A 19,183-nucleotide genomic window follows, 5' to 3' on the forward strand; every position below is an offset into this window, starting at 1 on the left:
CAGATACTAGGTAATGCTAGAGATTCTCTGAATGAGTAGAATAGCAGAATATCCCTGACGATTATACTATCTGACTTATCTCTTGACCTCACCAGACAATTGATTATCTAATTCTCTCAAACTTAGATGACTTATCTATTCCCAATAGGATGTTATCTCAGGTATATTAAATGAGTAACAACATTAATCATTAAATAAAAGGTTGGTAGCTTTCGAGTCCTTGTATTAGAAGGACTAATACAACCTAAGGCATAACCTAATGTTTGCAACCACTAGATTTTAGTTAAAACAATAGAATTTAAAGTTGTTTTACTACTCTTTGAATCTGTTAAACACCTAGTATTATATCAAACCCTAATTCATGGATCCCATAACTCTGGCTACTAAAATTAGCACTCATGATTTGATGAACGAAATAACAATTTGAATTCATTATTATAATTATAAACTTATGAATGGATAGAAAAAAATAAGTAGTTTCTCTGATTTAATTACAAGGTAGAATCCCCAAAAATAGTTAATACGAAAACCCAAGAATATTTTATGAAAGAGAGCAAAAATACGTCTCTCTCTTCTTAGAGTTGATGTCTGATAGATGAATTATAAATTAAAAACCCTAAAAGATGCTATTTATACTAAATCCTAATTAAGGAAACAAAATAACAAAATCACAGCTAGGCTCAGATTTAGGTGACAGCATAATTGTGTTGATCGTTAGGATTCTGACGGCGTCTCAGATATGTCATCAAAAATTGTGCCTTCTCAACCTATTCTACCTCACTCGGATGATGTCCTCTGATAGCTTACCAGAGGAGTGACGACGTGTAACAAATGTCGTCAAACCTTTAACTTATTTCACCATGTTTTGTCCCAATTAACGTCATCTTCTGACGGCTTACCACACTTGTGATGACATATTAAGAATGTTGTCACCTTCATCTAGCAACTCTTCTTCACTGTTCTTCCTGACTCCTTTTTTTGATAGCTTACCACATCTCTGACGGTTTGGAAGAAATGCCGTCAGACTCATATCTGCTCCCTTATATTAGATTTTACTTATTTTTTTTATCTTTCCTATATTTTCCTCCCATCCTTGCTACAACTACAACATCATAAGAAAACAATAAAAAAACAACAAAAAGTTCCTTAAGACTTGTATATTAGTTAGATTTAACAACCTCAAATGTGTTAGCATCTGCTCACACATCAATGATTGAGTATGCAACATTAATTGATACCAAGTTTGTAGTTATATCTAAACCTGAGACTGAGTAAATTCAAAGAAAATCTATTATCTTTGGCTGATTCTCATCTTACAGAGAAGAGGTGAGGATACTTGGTCCGCATGTCTGCTTCTGCCTTCCAAGTAGCTCCCTTAACAAACTGATTCCGCTAAAGCACTTTGACTAGAGGGACTTCTTTGTTCCTCAGTCTATGAATCTGATAATTAAAGATTTTGACGGGAGTCTTTTCATAAAAGAGGTTTTTCTAAATATCTATGCACTCTATAGGGACTACGACTGCTGGGTCACTTATGCATTTCTTAAGTAGGGAGACATGGAACACTGGATGCACTGAAGCTAAGTCTGAAGGCAACTCAAGCTTGTATGCTACCTTTCTGAAATAGTTGAGAATTCATAAGGACCATATTTTAGGAACTGAGCTTCCCCTTCTTGCCAAACCTTTTCACTCCTTTCATAGTAGAGATTTTCAAGAACACAAAATCACTGATCTCCAACTCAAGATCATTTACTGAATACGTATTAATAAGAATATGAGAACATAACTGAGCCTGAAATGTGATACAGGAACTGGATATCGTATGTGGAACTGAGCTATTGAATTCATAGATTATGGCTGATATTTGAACTTGAGATTCCACCTATGAGTACCCACTACTCCAAATCAGATTCATTACATGAAAATAATATGGATAGTTTAGGTCATGAAAGCTCAGGGATTATATTGTATCTCCCTCTTCGGACATTATGTTCCCTGAAGAATGTTGACTTGGCTGAGATACTGATGAAAAAAAGAGATAATTACAAGTCACCTACAAACTAAATTTAGACTGTATATTGGTGATCTGAAAGTGAGGCATGATACCTGAACTAAGCTAAACTCAGAACCACATGGTTGCTCAATCTTGGAATAGTTACATTCATGAGACTTCGGATAGTGAGACTAGATGGGAAGATGGGAAACCCAACCATACGAACATCGTCCACCTAATAGCTAAACTGAATTATTGCTTTTGCGGACTAACTTATACTAAAACCTTATATATGAATAGAGCCTTTCCTAGTCTCTCTTTCTATAGAGTTCTAGTGACTTTAGGGAGTAAGGAATCTTGGCATGGTCTAAATAAAATATCTGAATAAGAAATCACATCTTGGCCAAAAATTTGTAATATGAGGCGAGGCCTATGAATCATCATCTAAGATAGTGTGACTAAGCCTTATATACTGCAACTATAAATTTTCAAGCTTACACATATTCCTCGAATACTCTCTCAACTATAAGATCTACCTAATTATGATACTTCACCTAAGACTACTATAAATATTCACTTGGGTATTGATCACGAATGCATAAACATACTAACTTATCTGATCAACTGAATGGTTGATGGCTGAATACGGTTATGTAAGATTGAACTGCACTTAGTATAGACTAAAACTGTAGAGTATTTTACTTATATGCTAAGGGCTGACAGATCATTATGAGGTACTGAGCATAAATACGTGAAGACTATATTATTTAATAATGCAAGATCAAGCGTATAACATAATTCCAAAATAGTCTATAAACTGAGGTACTGAAATAATGATAATTGTATGCTATAGTCAAGCAAATCTAAAACTAAACTGAGTTACTAATCTTATTACTGGACTAGGACTGTGACTAAGACTGTAACTAAGATGGTAATTGGGGCTGTAACTGAGACTCATACTGGAACTGAATGTCGAGTTCTGATAACTACACAATGGAGATTGATATAAATTGAGGGTCTAAATAGACACTCACACTCTGCATTTTCTCAACTTCTCATCTCATGAAAAATCCTTATTCCCCCCTTCCTTCAAAAACAAAATACAACTTCATGCTAGCCATTTACCAGTAAACTAAGCTAATATTCAAGCATATCTTTATGACTACATCTTAGAGTATCACAAATATGCAAAAATCATTAATTAACATAAAACATTTATCCTCTCCTATCTAAGAAATCACTCATCACTACATCATTTCATAAGGAGAGTTCAATAAAGGGTTAAAACATAAATACCTGAAGCATGAATAAATTTTATACAAAATTTGACACCTAACAGATGCCTGAGAAAGATAATATCAATATCATAGATTCACTAGTAGACCTAAAATGAGGATATGTGCGATATAATTAAAATTTAGCTGATCATTAGGTATATAGCATGATTCATGGGAACTAAATATACTGTAAAGCATGACATGAGTACATGTGTCATGAGCTGTATGACCTAATTTTGGAGTTCTATATTCATGGAACATGATTCGTACCATTGAGTGAACTTGTAGTCCTTATACTAGGAACTATAAGCGTGCATGATTGGTAATGTGCATTAGTATAAGCTATGCTAATAGAGCTGACATGTCAGATATGAATATATATCATGATAACTAAAGGATTTCAAGAGTTTGGAATACAATTCTAATATGATCTGTGTGATCACTCTCTCTACGTAAGTAGGCAAGAATGTCATTAATGAAGGCTATGATGAACATGTCCAAGTACTGCTTGAACACACGGTTGATAATGTCCATGAAAGCTACTGGGGTATTGGTAAGACCAAATGACAGGACTAAGAATTTGAAGTGACCACACCGAGTTCTGAAAATTATCTTTGGAATGTCACCATCGCTGGCTTTGAGCTGATGATAGCATGATTTGAGGTCTATCTTAGAAAAATAATTGGCACACCTAAGTTGGTCAAACAAGCCATCAATTCTGGGAAGTGGATACTTGATCATGACCATGCCTTTATTTAGCTGATAATAGTCAAAGCACACCCTGAGAGATCCATCTTTCTGATGCATTAATAAAATGGGTGTACCCCATGGGGACATACTATGTTTGATAAACTCCTTTTATAGGAGATCTTTCAATGGTTATTTTAATTTTTCGAGTTCTAAAGGTGCAATTCTAGATGACGAAATGGATATGGGCTTAGTGTCTATTTTGAAGTCGATTTTCCTTTTGGGAGAAACTCTAAAATGATCTTTGGAAAACACATCTGGGAATTCATATGCTACTGTCACTAATTCAATATTAGGGGTATCTGAATTAGAGTCTTGGACTCAAATGAGATAGTAGATATACCCCTTAGATATCATTTTCTCTCCCTTAGGTAGGAAATAAGATAACCCCTAAGTTCTGAAGTACTACCCCTCTAATTTAGGAGGGGTTTATTCAGAAACTAAAACTGGACAATTCTATTTCGATAGTCAACTGAGGCATAGAAAAAATGAAGCCAATTCATGCCGAGAATGACATCAGAATTGGTGATCTCTAATTCGACTAAGTCCACAGAAGTGACTTTCAGAGATACCATAATCAGACAGTTCTTGTATACCTAATGGGCTATAATAGATTTACCCACTAGGGTAGAGACTGAGAAAGGCTCAGCTAGGATTTTGGGACTGACTCCAAAATCAACAACTATATTTGGGGTTACAAAGGACAAAGTAGCTATTGGATCTAGCAGAGCATGAATATGTAAATGGTAAACTTGTAATGCACTAGTGACCACATCAGGAGAACTTTCCTAATCCTATTGATATTGAAGTGCATAAAGCCTATTTGGGCATTGACCACTGGTGGCACTAGAAGAGGCACCCTACTGATTCGGGCGATGAATTGAGTTGGGTAATGATTATACCGACTCTTCCAACCCACCTGAGGAAAATATCTTACCCTATGTCCTATCTTGCCACATCTAAAACATAGATCACGCTAGCTTTGTACATACTCTGGTGGTTTCTGTCGCACTTTTAGCAAAGGGGATTTGATCGGGCACTCTTTGGACTTTAGATTCTGGCCCTCTACTATGCCTCTCCTTCTCACTCTATAAAGCTGGAGCTACAAGTGTAGATAGGATAACAACTAACTCATTGTTTTGATCATCTACTAAATGAGCTAAGGTGGTGAAAGCAGCTCAAAATTTGGTGTGGGAGACATTCTTATTGATTGGATTTTCCTGAACGGGCAGAGGGGCTGGCTGATTTTCATTTCTTCTCTCGTTAGGTTCTCTAGGAGGCATGTTCTGGAAGAAAAAGGAATAGATGAATTAGACTGAGAGTTTAACTTGAGCTCATGCTCACCCGCACAATATGGATACTCAATGAAGGGAAACTTTTCCTAAAATGCCCCACAACTTCTTATCCATAAGTATCGTGCGCTACACACCAATACAGAAGACTATACTAGATGTGGTTTTCAAACCTCCTAGGAATATTTTGAACCTGGCTCTAATACAAAGTTTTTAATGCCCCGAGTCTATACCCTAGATTCTATAAGGTGCTAATAATCTCGAGGGACCACAAGTTAACCCATGACTAGTAGTTGCTGCAATAACTGTATAATAATAATGTATTATGTAGAAATTAAGTAAAAACATGCCATAATGTTCAAAACTATAAATAAATACTGAGTACTAAACACTGAATACTTATCCATCTATCTAAAATACTCTTTTCTGGTAAGCCTCTACTATTTGAATAAAGATTGATGGGACAAACCCCCAACAAACCCCGACTATTGAAAATTGATAAACTGAGATACTGAAGTAATAATCAGGTCCTCAAACTATGAGGACTCACCCCTAGTCTGCTACTGATGAATCAAGTTGCTAAGTATGATCGGGAGCTCGTGCATCCGAACCTATGATATAAGACATCATAGTGCAAAAGAAAGGTATTCATAAGTACTTTGAATATACTGGTATGCTAAGTTAGGTAGGATAAAATGGATGGGTTCATATGCATAAACAATACTAACTAAATGACATAAATATAATTGAATGGGAGTACATACATGAATATGTATACTGTAATTGAGATCATGAAAACAATGGATACTGAGTTCTGAATTATTGAATTACTTATATTTGAGTTACTGATGCTGTATTACTGTTAACTGGCTAACTAACTCTGACAGTCCTGTTTCTGTGGAACTATTCTGAGTTTCATAATGAATTGAATGACTTTATCTGACAGTCCTAATTCTGTAGAACTGAAATGAGTTCTATACTGAGATTGAAACTAAAACTAAAACTATAGGAGGTAATCATCTAACCGACATACCCCTTTCTAAATAGATTGGGTCCAACTTGTAACACCAGTTAGAAGGGTGACAATATCGTTCCATGGGTAAAGACAACTGTGGGTTAACGCTCTATGATAGAAAGCTCTTTCATCAACCCTCGCTGGTAGGAAAACTTGTATGAGATGTATCAACCCTAGCCTAGCAGGAAGATATCTCAACCTACGGTGGATACATAGTTTTCTAATGCAAGGATTGCTACTAAGGGTCAAATCCTATGCTGGTAAAAAAGCCCCCATCCCTAGCTTCGCTTTGTGCTGAATCCTACTCCCAACAGAATAGATACTGAATTGATTCCTAGTTCATACTAGGATTGACTAAACTATTTCTGATTATACTATCTAAATGAAATGGACTGAGTTCACTGAGTTTAATTAACTGATGGAATACAACTAAATTCTATTAACTAACTTAATTTTTTGAGGTCTGAACTAGATACTGAACTAGAATGGACTAAAATTGAGTCTACTGAGTGTTTCCTAAGTTCAGTAACTAACTGAGAGTACCACTGATCATGACATGACTGCAATTATTCTACAACTGACACTAGCTCTAGTTAAGCAGCTAAATCGCCGGGTATTAAATACCCCTAAGCCTCGATTGCATAAAAAGTAAATCATTGTATGACTTTCATAGCATAATGGAACTATCTTGACAATAATACATTCACTTAGACATTTTTGGTCAAACACTTTTTATACATGGGCTTGTGAATGATTGAAATCACACAATAACTTGTGATGCTTGTACTAGTCTAAGCACATAAGCATTATGACAAACACTTGGGGAGCATGGGTATTTCACATATCAATAAACATGTAGTAATATCATGGATTCTACATTCAACTTGAAATTCAAGAGTTTGACATGTAGTTCACAAAATTCAATTCACAATTAAACAAGTTTCCATGAAACTTGGTACAAATCATGGAATTAGATCACCATTAACATCATAATCATTATTACATTCAAGATTAAATGAGAAATCCATGAAATCAATTAACTTACATTTAGAAAGAGTTTTTTTTAACTCCAAGGGTGTAAGGAAACCCTTGGATGAACACTTCATATACCTTAGCATTTAAATTCTTGAAGATTGAGGGAGTGTTCTTGAGAATTGATCTTGAAATTGATGTTCTAGGGATTTGTTCTTGAGAGAAATTTTAGATAAAAGAGTGTAACTTGCTTTATGGGGGCTAAATTTCATGTTTAATGGGATGGGTAAAAGTTATGAAAATATCAGAAATACCCCTCTGGATGCTGTTTTTAATTATTGAAAACTAGTTTAGCAACCGACCGACGCACCACATTGTCGGTATCAATGCGATGGCCAACGTTCCTCGTCAACTCTGTATCGGTTCACTATAATTTTCATTGGGATCTATCTTGATGCGATAGGCGATGCGGTGCATCGATATCGCATCGATACACTAGACTTGACTCCCAAACGTGCTTCAAATGGTTTTCGAAAAATTTAAACTCATCCAAGAATGCCTACTGACATTCCTACTCATGAATCAACTTAAATATCACTATTTAATTGTAAAAAATTTCACAAAATATAGTTGCCAACTTTGCAAGGTTAAAATAATACTATGTTTGAATACTTAGCTTGAATTTTCTAAGTCTGGGACCCCTTTGCAATCTTAAAAGACTGAGTTGATCTTAGAATTTTGTGGGTCGGTATAGTTGTATATACTATTAGGACCACGGTCATGTTTATAAAATTGGTGTGATTCCGCAAAGTATTTTATCCTTGTAAAAGACCTTGCCATAGTTTATGGACATATTTGTGCTTCTAACCGTATTTTTTGGATACTGGTGATGGACTGCATATATTTCGTATATTCATGATCACTTAAATAGAAAATATTGTGATTCTAATTAAAGTATGATTTTACTACTATTTTCCAAAAAATGGATTTGTTCCCACTTTTTACTTTAAAAATGGATATCTTAAAAATGGTAATCATACAATCATAAGGAATAACTTATAAGCCTTCGAGACTAATAATGATTATTTAGAGATTTGATCAAGATATATGTTGGTCCACAATATTTCTACTACTATATATATCGGTCGAGCGAGATTTTGACCCTTTCTATACTTTTATGATGATTTAGTCCCCGAGCTTACCTCAGGTAATAAATTTATGGACTTAATCCTCTTTTATCCATAGTTCTAGCCTTTGTATTATATGTGTAAAAATTTACATATATATATATATATATCTAGTAATAGGAAGAGTGGATAGATAATGGTATTGATGAATGAGCTCTTATTCAAGGCCAGCTATTGATGATGATATTTATGATAATTGGGAATCCTGGATTGGGACCGACTCGGTGTATACATGTACTCCTGAACCCACTAGGGATTTCTTCATCCATGAGCCATTGTGTTGGAGAAGGAAGGTTGTCGTAGGTCCTTCCTTGGCAAGATGTCGAGTTGAGGGAGGTGCATATACTGGGTTACATTATGGTACTTGGATCGGTTGTGGTATTAAGGAATTACTTGTTATTCATTCTTGGAGGTGCAGTATCTATCACCTATATGCACCTATAAGTATCTGCCTTATGGGTGTTGCTTAGGTATATGTTTGAGTGATGTTTCTAGTATATTTTGTGGTGCTTGTATCTATCAACCTTATAATTGTTTCATAGGTATTGACTCTGATTTTTTATTAAACCTTCTTGGCCTATGGAAACGACGCCAAGTTAGGTATTGGTTGTCCATACTTGCCAATTTCTTTATATTGATATTATTATTATCATCGTTAGTACGTGACAGGCCGATTACTAGTTTGGTATTTAGAATTAAGGTGTGATTCTGATTCCTTAAAATATGTTTATTTCATTATGCATACAATTATTTCATTATGCATTATTATTCCATGGTTTGGCAATATTACTTTAGTCTCAAATATTTTGATTTATTTCTTTGTGGCTATTTAATTATGGTAATTATCTCATGTTTTGACATATGTATTAGTGACCCAAATTATATTAGCACTAGTTCCTACCATTATTAGAAGGCCTGGAGATGCTTGTGTGATTGTGTAGCTTGTACCCTTGATTTAGCCCTGTCATGTATATGTAGCTATCTATAATAGTTAGAGAATTATCATATATCCCTCTTTTTTTCATTTACTCATGGTTTATATCCATTCCTTGGCATTGTATACTACTATATATATCATTCTTCCATTTTTTATTCATATATTAGTTGTGATATATAGTATAGTGCGATGGTCTCAGAGTATGGTTGAAATAGGATAGCTTATCCTTATTGTTCCATTAGCTTATTATGTTAGTTTCTTGGATATGACTATAATAGACATCCTTATTGTAACTTTAGCTTTATTATGTAGTTTATTGGATATTTAGTGTAGTTTACATTCCTACTTGCATGCTATTTATATTTGAATCATCTTCGGAGCTCAGTCGACAGATGCCTTTTTAGTACAATGTGTTGGTATTCAAACTACACATGTTCAGCCTGTAGATCATAGTGTAGGTTCTCTGCGTTATTGTGTCCATCGTGCGGCGCATCTATCATTCAAAGACATAAGGAGAGCTCATGGTGTTCGGAGTATTATTATTCTCTCTCTTATGTACTAGACTAGACTTTATGTTGTATTCAGAGTTGAGTTCTATAAATATATTTATTTTGTAAGTCGTGTTACATTAGAAGCTCTTGTATTGATTCCACCAAGTTTGGGGACTATTTTATGTATTTTTTCCTTTTTACTATATTTATTTCGCATTCCTCCTTCAGTTCTCTTGGTAGTCCATTACTAGTAGTTATGGACTATGTGTAGGGTTACCTACTATTAGGTTATAGTAGGTTCCTTCATGACCTGAGAAATTGGGTCATGACAAAGGGGATACGGTTCATTTGTACTCAATTGACATCACAGGCTGACCAAGTTAAATAGACAACTAATCAAATAAAGTAGAATATGAATGTATTCTCCCTACATACAAAAAAGGTCTAGGTGTTTATAGATATTCTAAACTGTAAAGTCTATCTAAAATAATGTTAGGAGAGATAATCATCTCCCACTCTGAAAGCTCACCGTATCTCGAAACTCTGAGTATGCGCTGGATAAAATATTGCGGCGAAAACTAGTTCTTAAATATACAATAAAAAAAGAGGCAAAAGTATAGTATGAGTACCAAAATAATGGGTACTCAGTAGGCAATATCGACCGATTGAGTTAAATCATTATAAAAGCATAATAAGATGCGAGAATGTAAACTAAAGTGAGGGATAAAAGGGAAAACTTGAAATAATAATTTGACTGCTAGAAAATATTATAAGGTTTATAATATTGAAAAGAATACAAGCTAACAACAACATAATTGTCCCCAAAAACAAGCAGAAATAACCACAATGAGCCTCTATAAGCCCGATTGATGCAATCAAGAGAAAAGTACCAACAATAATAATTTTAAAGTGACCGACCACTAAAACAATATCTATGAATCCATTTTTAACATAAACATCAAACTCGAGCCATTTCCTTGACATCTTAAATGAACCATAAATGCCGGATTCAAATTGGTCTTTAGTATTATGTGTACTAAACTCGAACCGGGAATTTAGTGTCATAACAAATAGCACTTTCCAAACTTGAACCCGTCTTTGAAGAGAATACAAAGTATCAAGTCGACTAAAGAGTCTAAAATATTTCTAAGCCATCCTGAAATTCAAGAACATATTTCAAATAAATAAAGAAGGCTTCCTAGATCTATAAGAAGCTAATTTGGATAATTGGGCTAAAAGAGGGCCGACGGGGGCGTCTACTAACACTAAAAATCCACACTAAGTCAATCTATATCCAAACTAGTCTAAGGCTTCAAAGTTTTGTTATAAGGTGTAAAATGAGTCTAAACACCTCCTAAGGCCAAAATTTAGTACATACTTAGGATGAATTAGTAAACTCTACCTAAAATAACTCACTAAATAGGTTAATATTTTAAACTACACTAAACATGCAACCAAGTCACAATTCCCAACCCAATCAAGCATGATACCATACTAATACCATAATAAAGCTCAATTTATTAGAAAAGTAAGCTTAGCCTACCTGGATGCTGAGAATGCTTAAGAAAGTCCACTAAATTGGACATTTTCCCTCCTAAGAACCCTCCGCATGATGCCACACTATCAAATTAACGATCTACATTTTAATACAAGACTAATGATACCTCTATAGCATATAAATGCTTCTGGTATAAAATCAAGATAAAATTCCTTATGGGGCCCACTAGCAAAATTACAACTTTGAAATCACCAAAATGTCCCTTTAGGCTCAAGGATCATTTACCTGAAAATAGGTGAAATTCAAAAAATTACACCCTCAAATCATCCTATAAAGGAATAGGAGTTTATATTTAAATGTATAATTCATTATAAAATCAAAGGGAACTAATGAAAAATTAGACGAGAAAAGTAATCATATGAACTCACCAACTAATTTTGATCACCTAAATATCAAGCTCCACGTTTTACTAAGTTTATAGGATTTAATGAATTCATAGGACTTTGAAAAATGAGCAAAATTGGCTAGAGAGGGAAATAAATGCCCTAAAATATTTGACCATGTAAGCAGTTGTCGCTAAAGTGGTGAATCATTGCTAAAGCTATAGATCATTGCTTTAGCGACCTATGCCCCAAAGGTTGGCCTCCACTAAAGCAAAAGATTGGCACTTAAGTGACCTCAGCTGAAGCGGTACGAACCTACTTAAATGGATATGTCGAGACCATGGATGATTGTTAAAGTGTTCTTTTGACCACTTAAGCGGCTGCACCAGCTGACTCCATGCACTAAAAAACTTGGCATTTGCCAAATCTTTGATCAAACCCTCGAAATTCAGTCAAAATCCCGTGAATGCAAATGAACTATGATAACCGAACAAATTTGACATACCAAACTCAATGACATCATCAAAATTTTCATTGGAGGTCATTTCAATGAAATATGGATCCCACATCCAACGATCTTTTTAACCAAAATCCACCCAACAGCCCAAAGTGAGTTAAAAATCCTTGGGACCCAAATCAAAGGTCCCACTAGCCTAATATCAATGTTTCAAAGCTGATGAAAGTTATAAAATTAGCTTATTAGGTCTTGAACTTGAAGTTTAATCCTATTACCCAATCCTTATCAATAAAAACTTCAAAACAATGAATTAACTCTAAAAACAAATGAACTGAACGGTAACTGGACTGCCAGCTCCACCAAGTAATAGTCAACCTATCTTATGAACATAGCTATAGTCAAACCTCTCAGCACTAAAAACATCTGAATAGGAAGGAAATATGCCTATTGGGTCAACCAATATCCGTTGAAACAAATTTTGTTGGAACTAGAGGAAGTGCGAGGAAAACCACTACCAAAATCCATAGTGATCTGCTCCCACTTCCACTCGAGAATGGGTAATCTCTGAATTAGGCCATCGAGTCTCTTATGCTCGACCTTCACCTACTGACAACATATGCAACAAGCTACAAAGTCCTCTACATCTCTTTTCATGACACTCCACTAGTAATGTTGCCTCAAATATATACACATCTTAGCTGCACCAGAGTGAATAAAATATCTAGACTATGAGCCTTTTGCAATATCAACTAAATCAAGTCTCCAACCATCGAAACACATATGTGGACATCATATCTCAAAATATCTTTGAATATAACATATCCCACTTGGACTCACCACTCAAAACTTTACCACAAATGACATAAATTCTATTATCCTAAAACTACTAACTTTGAATCTCCTCGAACAAGGTAGACCTAGCCTCAACACTAGAACGGATCCATCTGGAGTATGAAACATCAAGTCAACCCATAAATTTAGCTAAGGAGTAAACATACAATGCCAATGTCCTCTCCAAAACTGAAATAAAGGAAAAACTACCATACTCACTGCTTTACAGCTCATGGCATCTGCTACCAGATTCGCCTAACTTGGATAATATAGAACAGAGTTATCATATTCCTTCATCCACATAATCTATTTGGACTGCCTATAATTAAGCCCCCTCTGAGTCATAATGTATTGAATACTATGATGGTCAGAATAGTTTTAGCAATGAACACCATAAAAGTAGTACCTTTAAATCTTAAGTGCAAACACTACCACCTCCAATTCTAAATCATGAGCAGGGTTGTTGTGCTCGTGTACCATCCGCTACCTTGATGCATAAGCAATAACTGAACCATGTTGCATTCCACTACCTAAACTAACACATAAAACATCATAATATATAGTAAATTCTTTGCCCTTAATAGGAAGAGTCAAAAAAAGAGCTAAAGTAACAAGGCCATTGAGCTTCAGAATGCGTATCTCACACTCCTTTAACCACTAAAAATGAACCTTCTTTCTAGTCAACCTAGTCATTGGTGCTACAATAATAGAAAAATTTTCAACGAATCACCTGTATTAACCTACTAAACTAGTAAAGCTGTGAAACTTAGACGAAGATGAAGGCCTGACCTAATAATGAATAGAATCAATATTTGTTGGATCCATCATAATCCCACCCTTTGATACCATATGTCCTAGGAATGTAACAAACATGAGCTATAACAAACACTTTTAGAATTTGGCAAAAATCCTATGATCTCTTAAAGTTTACAGCACAATCTTCAAATGATGTCCGTGCTTCTCCATACTCCTCAAATACGCAAGAATATTATTGATGAAAACACTCACAAAGGAGTCTAAATACTTCCTGAGCACTCGATTTATCAAATCTATGAAAGCAACTATAGAATTGGTCAACCCAAAAGACATCACCAAGAACTCATAACTGCCATAGTGAATCTTAAAGGCTATCTTAGGGATATTCTCTGATTGAATCCTCAACTAATGATAATTGAATCTAAAGTCAATCTTAGAGAACACTACTACTTCCTAAAGCTAGACAAGTAAATGATCAATATGAGTCATCAAATACTTATTCTTTATTGTTATCTTATTCAACTACATATAATCAATACATATTGGCATGGAAACATCTTTCTTTTTCAGGAACAAGATAGGAGCAACCCTAGGAAACATACTCAGCCTAATAAAACTCCAACTCAGAAGAACATTTTTATGACCCAAATCAGGGGCCAGCTATGACCGGTATCTCAAGTCCACCGGGGACTAGAGACCACCTCTATTGCCTAGTAAAACCCAACACAATGCCCAACAGAGGTTGAATTCCTAACATATAATAAGATAAGATATAAAAGATCAAAGAAATCTGAGATAACAAAATATCCAACAACTAATAACAAAAATGACCCAAGTCTACAACAATATCCATAAAGCCTTTAGACAATATCAAAAGCCAATCTAAGTCAAGACTTGCCCCCAACTTTGACAATGATAATGTTGATGATAATGTAAACTTTTTAATTCTAGTCTAACAAAGAAAACTAAGGAAATTACCAAGTCTTCCAGAGAATGAAATCTCACCACTTCACCACCTACAAATCTAGACAGTCCGCCTAACACTGCTTAGAAAAAGTAAAAGTATCTCTGGTGGCTACAACATATGGTTATACAGCATTCGATGACAGTTACTGGGTTGAGAAAACACAATTATTCAAAACCAATTCCATTCTCAAAATACCTATTTGGGGAAAACCATAGCCCCTTAGTTTGTTCACTATTCCCATACACCCAACAAGTTTAAAACCATTTTTAAAGCATAAACAATCCATAATGAATTATGGGAGAACAATTTAATAATCAACCATGTCAAAGCCCATATTTAAAACCATCCAATTAAACCATTTAAATGAATGTTTTTCTTAAAGTAATACTTGGGGAAGGGTAAAATGCTGAAAATACAAAGATTTATGGAGAGAATTCAACCCATGATTGCTTATATGAACAACTCCTTTGAAACTTTAAGTATCTTAACTGTGGAGAGTTTTGAGACAAGAGAGTATGTTTTGATTGTGTTATGAATTTGAAATTTCCATGGTTTTTTATGGACGTGGAGTCTGAATAATGGAAAAGAGGTATTGACTAGAATACCCTTAATTAAATAACTAAAAATTATTTTCCAGTCATTAGGGGTGACCTTATGACTCATGGGGTCACCTTATAACTCGTAAGGTCCTACTCATAGTCTGGAAAGTATCGATGAACACCAATATGCACTTGGATACAAGTTTTACCATACGATTCATACCAAGTTATTATGACTCGCATGGTGTAGTCATTGTCAAAGCATAAACAAATGTACGTCACACTAGTTAGGGTACATAAGACACCATACAAATCATTTTGAGTCTTTAGGAATTGTATCCCCTACTCGTAGTCATAGAAAAAACTCTAGGCCAACATACTATCCAGGCTATGATGGGGTCCTTATGAACCGTCAAGAATCCCTACAACTCATATGGAGAGTTATAGTCTAGGCAGTGAGGCTAAAATTTTAGAAATCTTCCCGCCTCTAAAATCTAGGGTGTGATATTCTCATCCCTTTAGAATCATTCGTCCCTGAGTTACGAGATAAGGCATTCCTTGGCACAATTTTACACAAAAAACAATCACACTTGCCTTTAACCAAGACAGACAATAAGGATGTCAAGAAAATCACAACTTTCTCTAACAAAGTGAAAAAACAAAGATGTTAAGATTTACAGCTACCTCATGCACGATTATCCAAAGTGGAAAACAAGAACAGATATTTGGACTTCATGTTCTCCTTGGCTTTCCAATTAGATTTTTCAAACTTTCCATCACTCGTAATTTATAGACTTCCCAATCCAAGATTCAATCCGGACTTTCTCATAAGACAAAGATTTTGAGACACCCATACTTTCTCCATGGAACAATATAGTTGTTATGCTTATTACTAAACTTGTTGAAGATATGAAATATAACCAAGGTATATCATTTTGATCTGAGGTTAAATCGATCATCAGAAGAAGAATTAGGCAAAAAATTAGGATACATTCCGGGAAAACAAAACTTCCATCGAAGAGAAGAAAATGAAAGGCTTTCATAAAAATTCAACAACCAAGGAAGGATCACTAATGAACTTTTACAGCATCAAACCTTGGAAAATCGGATGAATAGAACCAAAAATCGAAGGCAATTCTAACTCATAAGCCACATAACGCACTCAACTCAAAAGACAATATGGACAAACATAACGGGGAATGAGATTCCCTTTCTTTCCAAACTGCATCACTCACTTTATGAGAGAAACCTTCAAGAGCACAAAATAACCCTAATCAAACTCCAAGTCCCCTTGCCTTACCTCTGCATAGGACTTTTGGAGACTCTGGGTAGTATTAAGACTATCTCGAATCACTTTCAACTTCTTTATAGCTTGGTGAACCATGTTGGTACCATAAAACCTATTCTCACAAACCTCAAACCACCTAATAGGAGACCTACATCTCCTACCATAGAAAAATTAAACAGGGTCATTCTAATACTAGAATGGTAGCTATTGTTATAAGAAAATTCTATGAGAGAAAAATGGTCAACCCAACTACCATTAAAATCTACCACACAAGACTGTAGTATATCCTCCAAAGTATGTTTCATCCTCTCCTCTTGTCCATTAGTCTAAAGATGGAAAGTGGTGCTAAGCTTCACCTTTGTTCCCAAACCTCTCTAAAAGAAATGACAAAAGTGAGATGTAAACTGAGTACCTTAATCAGATATGATGGAGATGGGAGCACCATACAACTTTACGATCTCTTGAATAAAGAGCTTTGCATAATCCTCTGTCGAATAATTAGTCTTTACTGGAAAGAAGTGAGTGGACTTAGTCATCATATCAATGATGAACCAAATGGAATTAAGCTGATGGCGAGACAGCAAAATACTACCAATGAAATCCATTTTAATCACTTCAATTTCCATACAGGCAACTAAATCTCTTAAGACAAACCACCTGGCCTGAAGTGCTTAACTTTTACTTTTTCACACACCCTGTACTTTGCCACAAAATTGGCCACATCCATCTTCATATTACTCTAATAATAAATTTCTCATATATCATGATACATCTTTGTAGATCAAGAATTAATAGAGTACCTTTACTCATGAGTCTCTGCCAAGATTCTCTCTCATATCCCACCAATATCGGGAATGCATAACCTTCCTTGGTACCTCAAGATACCATCACCACCAATCTCAAAAGCCATCAACTTCTGGTGACCCACATCATCCTTGATCTGCACAAACATAGGGTCTAAGACCAGTTTCTTTTCTACCTCAACAACAAGAGATGACTTTAACACCATTAGCAAAATCACAACACCATTCTTGGAGTCCGAAGGACAAACTCCAAGAGTAGACAAATAGGGAATATCCTTCACTAGGCCTCACTTCTCCTTATCCCTATGCATCAGCAACCACATTATCTTTACCTAAATGATAATGAAGACTTAAGTCATAGTCCATGAGCAATTATATTCATCTCATCTTTTTAATATTTAGCTCCTTCTGGGAGAACACATACTGGAAACTCTTATAGTCTGAGAAGAGGTCAACATGAACCCTATACAAATACTGACGTCAAATCTTCAAAGCTAACACCACATCCAATAATTCAAAATCATGCATCGGATAATTTTTATCGTGCATCATTAACTGCCTAGAAGCATATGCAACCACCCTGGAATGCTACATCAACATACAACTTAGTCCAATACGAGATACATCATAATAAACAACAAAGCCATCAGTATCCTTGGGCCGAGTTCAAACCGGAGCTGAAGTCAACTTATCCTTCAATTTATTGAAACTTCCCTCACAAGAATCAAACCATATGAACTTTACCTTTCTATGAGTCATCTTGGTCAATGGGGCACACTAGAAGAGAAACCTTTTACAAACCTTCTACAGTACTAAGCTAAACCCAAGAAGCTCTGAATATCGATTGGAGCCGTGGGTGTAAGACATTTCTTAACCACTACAACTTTCTATGGATCCACCATGATCCCTTGACTAAAAGCAACATGGCCAAGATAGGTCATAACATTCAAGAAGAACTCACACTTTTAGAATTTTGCCTAGAACTGCTAATCCTTAAGGGTCGGCAATACTATGCAGGGGTGATAGGCATGATGTGCCTCACTCTTAGAGTATAAAAAATATCATCAATAAATACAATGATGAATAATTCTAGGATCTAACAAAATGCCCAGTTCATAAGTTCCATGAATTTCGTGGGGGGATTAATCAAACCAAAGGATATTACAAAAAATTCAAAATGACATGTCTGGTTCAGAAGGAAGTCTTAGGGATATCTACCTCTCTAATCTTCAATTGATGGTAAATCGACTGACGATCATTCTTTAACAAGTACTTATATCCCTGAAGGTGGTCCAATAGATCATCAATCCTACAAAAATGGTACTTATTCTTCACAATCACCCTATTCAACAGGCAGTAATCTATGCAAATCTGAATGAATTCATCGTTCTTACACACAAAAAGAACTGAAACACCTAATAAAGAAACATTAGATGGATAAAAACCTTATCTAAAAGATCTTTCTACTACTCTTTAAGTTCATTCAACTTAGCCGGAGCTATTCTGTAGGGAGGGATAAAAATAAGACGAGTATCCAGTAGAAGATAAATCCCAAAATCAATTTCTCTATTGGGAGAAACACAGAGAAGATTACTAAGAAATACCTTAGGAAACTCACAAACCACAGGGACCAATTACAAAGAAGGACCTTCATATCTAGAATTCTTAATATGCACTAAATGGTAGAGACAACCCTTAGAAATTAATTTTTGGGCTCTAAGATAAGATATAAAACATCTCTTAGACACTA

The sequence above is a fragment of the Capsicum annuum genome, chromosome 8 (genome assembly GCF_002878395.1).
Source record: "Capsicum annuum cultivar UCD-10X-F1 chromosome 8, UCD10Xv1.1, whole genome shotgun sequence".
NCBI classification, from domain to species: Eukaryota; Viridiplantae; Streptophyta; class Magnoliopsida; order Solanales; family Solanaceae; genus Capsicum; species Capsicum annuum.